Genomic DNA, 5,553 nt, shown 5'->3' on the forward strand with positions numbered 1-5,553 from the left:
GTAGGTGTTTCCATATGGTTCTTCCATGTAATTCACCTCCTCCATTGAAGGTTGATCTGGATCATAGGCCTCTCCATCATAGGAGGTATCTTGAGTGCTGCCAGTTGTAGCTTGTGATCCAGTCAAGTTCTGAGAGATCATATTGACCTATTGGGTCAAGATCTTGTTCTAAGCCAATATGGCATTCAGAGTGTTAACTTCCAGGACTTCTTTCTTCTGAGCTACCCCATTGTTCATATGGTTCCTCTCAGAAGTGTACATGAATTGGTTGTTTGCAACCATTTCAATGAGTTCCTGTGCCTCTTCTGGCATTTTCTTAAAGTAGAGGGATCCACCAGCAGAATGATCCAAGGAAATCTTGGATATCTCAGATAGGCCATCATAAAAGATTCCTAGGATAGACCATTCTGAAAACATATCAGGAGGACATCTCCTTATCAGTTGCTTGTATCTTTCTCAAGCTTCATAGAGGGATTCACCCTCTCTTTGTCTGAAGGTTTGAATTTTCACCCTGAGCTTGCTCATCTTTTGGGGTAGAAAGAACTTGGCCAAGAAAGCATTGACCAACTTTTCCCAAGAGTTGAGGCTTTCCTTATATTGAGAATCTAACCATATTTTAGCTCTGTCTTTGATAGCAAAAGGGAAAAGCATAAGTCTGTAGACCTCAGAATCTACTCCATTGGTCTTTGTGAATTCAGATAGGAACTGATGTGGATCTTCCAGTAGAAGTCTATAAAATTTGCAATTCTGTTGCAAGAGAGAGACTAACTGAGACTTTAGCTCAAATTTATTTGCTCTAATGGAAGGTATGGAGATACTTCTTCCATAGAGGTCAGAAGTTGGTGCAATGAAGTCACCAAGAACCTTTCTTGCATCTCCTTTATTATTCTGTTTGGCTGCCATATCTGTGTTTTCAGCTTCTTATTCGAATAGCTCTATGAGGTTTCCTCTGGAATGTTATGCTTTAACTTATTGCAAATGCTTCCTTAGAATTCTCTCAGGTTTCGGATCAGGATCAAAGAGAGTTTCTTTATCTCTGTTCATGCTCATAAACAAGAAAAAAAAACAAGAAAGAAGAAGAATGGGAGCTCTATGTTAAAGAATAGAGGACTCCCTGTGAGATGTGAAGAAGAAAGAAGAATGAAGATTGAGCGAAGAGAAGAACAATTCAAATGAAAGGGGGTAAAGAATTTGAAAATTAAGAAGTGAAAAGAGAAACTAGAATTAAAATATTTTTGTTTTTTTTATTTATTAATTGAATTCGAAAATAAAAACTAATGAACTAAAAAGATTTGAAAACTAAATGATGATTTTCAAAAATAGAAAAGAGAGAAAGAAGTAGGAGATTTTTGAAAATATGAGAGAGAAGAATTAGTTACGAAGTTTTGAAAATGAAGAAAGAGAAAACAAGTAACTAATTAAGAAAGATTTGAAATTAAGATAAGATAGAAGATTTGAAAAAGATTTAATTTTAAAATTTGAAATTAGAAAAGATAAGATAGAAATTGAAAAGATTTGAAAAAGATTTGATTTTAAATTTTGAAATAGAAATAAGATAAGATAAAGATTTGAAAATAAGTTGAAAAGATAAGATATGATGAAGATTTAAAAAAAGATTTGGAAAGATAAGATTTGAAATTTGATTTTTGAGAAAGATTTAATTTTGAAATTGAGTTTTAAAATTTGAATATAAAGTAAGATAAGATGAGATTTTTGAAATTTAAAGAAAGATAAAAAGATAAGACAGTGATTTGAAAAAGATATGATTTTTTTGAAAAGATTTAAAATTAAGATAAGATAAGATAATGATTTTAAAATAAAGATAGAAAAGATATTTTTTGGTATTTTGATTTCATGAAGAAAGAGAAAAATAACCAAAAGACACCAAACTTAAAACTTTTAAGATCAAAACAAGAAAAGAAACAAGAACAACTTGAATTCTAAGAAAGAACATTAAGAACAATTTTCGAAAATTTAAAGGAAACAAAGAACACACAAAGGACACCAAACTTAAGAATTGACACCAGACTTAAACAAAAGGCACTATTTTTGAAATTTTTTTGAAAAGAAAGCAAGAAAGTTCGAAACTTTAACAAGAACAAGAACAAAGACTCAAACAAAAACATAAAGATCAAATGGAAAAGCAAAGATTTTTGAAAAATTTTTTATTTTTTCGAAAAAGGGAAACAAGAGACTCAAACAAAATTAAAAAGTACCTAATCTAAGCAACAAGATAATCCAGTAGTTTGTCAAATCCAAACAATCCCCGACAACAGGACCAAAAACTTGGTGCACGAAACTGGCTACGCAGAATTTACACACATAAACTGGCAAGTATACTGGGTTGTCCAAGTAATACCTCAGGTGAGTGAGGGTCGATCCCACGGAAATTGTTGGTTTCAGCAAGCAGTGGATACCTTGCAGATCTTAGTTAGGCAGATAGAAATTACAGTTTGTCACAAAACACATATAAACCAGATGAATAGAACGTTACTAGGTAGATAGGAATTCAATGGTGATAGAATGGTTGAGGCTTCGGAGATGCTTTGTCTTTCTGGATAAACTTTTATTACTGTCTTCCTCAATAACCTTCTGATTCCTTCAAAGGCAACCATAAGTGATTAACTTATGTCCTCTCATCAAGTTAACCTCTTTCACTACAACAATCAACCACGTTGAGATTACTCATGTCCTCTCATCAAGCCACCTCTAGGTTTCTCACTGTAGCAGAAGATAAAGCTCTAAGCAGTCCACTCCCCTTCACGATCCTACTTAAGGTGCCACAGACAAGGCAGATCTTCTGGATCAAAAAGTGCTGCTTCTCTAACTCTAGCCTTAATGCCACAGAAACCTCACGCACCCATAGTCAACAGGATTATATATCACATATCCAAAGTTGCTCAGATGCTCTATTGGAATCCGCAATGCAATCTCTAGCTTTAGTTCAATGCTATCCGGGTCAGAAATCACACGGAACCCATGTAGAACAAGGGTGATTGTCATGGGTCACCCTCAATTCATTAGAGGAAGAAGGAGGTTGAATAAGAGAATAAAATCAGACATATTGAATGAAAACAGCAATATTATTGACCCATGAAACTCAGCAGAGCTCTTAACCTTAACCTTTAGAGGTTAATGACTCATGCTATTCAAAAATACAATGGAAAAAGTAAAAGTGGGCAAGAGTCTTTCTAATAACGGTGAACTCTTGTATATATATACTAATATGCTAACTAGGAATTACAGAAATAAGATAAACTAGTCTTGGAGTGTGAAAATCCACTTCTGGGGCCTACATGGTGAGTGTTTGGGCTGAGCTTGAGTGTTTCCCACGAGCTAGTACCCCTTAGGGGTGTTGAACGCTGGCTAGGGACTCCATCCTGGGCGTTGGACGCCAGCTGCTCCCCTGTGGGTGCTAGACGCTAGGAATGGGGCTAGTGGCTGGCGTTGAACGCCAGTTTTGGGCTTTCATTTCCAAAGCCAAGTATGGACTATTATATATTTCTGGAAAGCCCTAGATGTTAGCTTTTCATAGACGTTGAGAGCGCGCCATTTGGACTTCTATCGCTCCATAAAAGCTCTTTCGAGTGCACAGAGGTCAGATCCTGACAGCATCTACAGTCCTTTCTCTGCTTCTGAATCAGACTTTTGCTCAAGCTCATCAATTTCAGCCAAAAAATACCTGAAATCACCATAAAACACACAAACTCCAAGTAGAACCCAAAAATATGAATTTTACACTAAAACCTATGAAAACATAATGAAAACTATATGAAAATGATGCCAAAAAGCGTATAAAATATCCGCTCATCAGGGATGTGTCGGGTTGGCAGTTGAACCGACATTGTGATATCACAGCTAATAGGGCAGACATTCATCATGTGCATCTTCTATATGGTTGCTTGCTTTATTTTCTTGTGCTTTATGCCTAATTGTATAACATGCTTAAGTGCTTCTTGATTACTTGTGCTTTACTTGTATGAATTACTTGTGTTTTCTACTGAGATTGAGGAGGATCGGTAGGCGATGGCGATGGGATCGCATGGCGGTTAGGCTGGCGAAGGCTGTGGGACAGCAATGTGAATGTTAGTTTAGAAATTCCTTAAGATAGAATACCCCGTTTCATTATGGAATTTTAAAGTGATGATTTTAAATTTAGTTATGCTTTAAGTTGAATCTCATGATTGATATGAAGCTCTAGGATTGCCTTTGGCATCCAAGAGTCTTATATCTTACATTACTGGGCATTATTACCATATTGAGAACCGGATAATCTGTTGTTATTTTTCAGATACAGGTCGTAACCCACTTCGGTGAGTTGCGAGATGGCGACAAAGCGGAGGACCTTGATTATCTTTTGAAGTCTTTTGATTACTTTTGTTTAGTACTCTCACTTTTGTATTTTATTTGCCTTAGATGCTTAGTTGAGAGAGATATTGTATAACCGATTTCAACTTTCAAAACTCTGTATGTCTGTATATAACTAGTCGGCCTAAACTCCGCAGGCTGAGGTTAGTATCTTATGATTATTATACTCTTACATCTACCCATGCCTTATCATTTTGTATCTATATCTTGTGCCTTATTGCTTTTAGTTTCGTGTGAACGTTTCACGCTTTTATAACTCTATTTTTGAGCTTATTTCTTCATTGGGCTTCTAGTATTACTATCTTTTTCTATATAGATTAATGTATAAGCCTTAGAATTGTCGTAACCTTTGACTAACCTTGGCTTTACGGCATGAGGTAAGGCTTAGAGTAATTAGGGTGTTACATTTAGTGGTATTAGAGCGGTTCATCCTCGTGAGCCTGAGGGATGGACCGATTGTGCTTCATTGCATACTTTGTGTCTTTTTCATTCATGCTATTTAGGTTATCTGCTTGTTGTATGCATAGCATGCTTGTTTGTGAGTGCCTTTTTGGGATAATTGAAGCACTGAGCTTTAGATATTGAGACTAATCACCTTGATATCGATTGTTTGGTGTGGACAGGACCCTGAATGGCAACTCGCAAACAAGGTCAAATACGTACTCGTAGTGAGGATGAAGGTAACCCGTTGACGGACAATCATACTAAATTCGTGGTTCGAGACTATAGCTTCATGGCTCTTGCTGATTTCCTTAGGAGTGGTCTACCTCTGTTTACCAGAAACGTCGACGCGTTGGTGGCTAACCGGTGGTTTCGAGACGTAGAGAAGTTTTTGCACACTCATCATGTTCCCGAAGTACAGTCTGTAGGAATAGTAACTCGCATGTTAAAGGGAAGCGCTCATCTTTGGTGACAGGAGCTGTGTCATGCCTCACAGGTGGAATTAATCGATATACCATGGGATAAGTTCAAGACAGAGTTTTACGGAAAATATTTCTTGCAAGTGATTTGCACCGCGAAGGAGTTGGAGCTAATGCAGCTGAAGCAGGAGGGTATGTCTATTGCTGAGTATACCCAAGACTTTAACAACTTGTGCCGCTTCTCAAGGACTTGTCAAGGAGATCCAGCTGATTATGAAAAATGGGCATGTACCTAGTATAAAAGGGGACTCAAGAAAGAGGTATT

The sequence above is a fragment of the Arachis hypogaea genome, chromosome 19 (genome assembly GCF_003086295.3).
Source record: "Arachis hypogaea cultivar Tifrunner chromosome 19, arahy.Tifrunner.gnm2.J5K5, whole genome shotgun sequence".
In the NCBI taxonomy this organism is placed as follows: domain Eukaryota; kingdom Viridiplantae; phylum Streptophyta; class Magnoliopsida; order Fabales; family Fabaceae; genus Arachis; species Arachis hypogaea.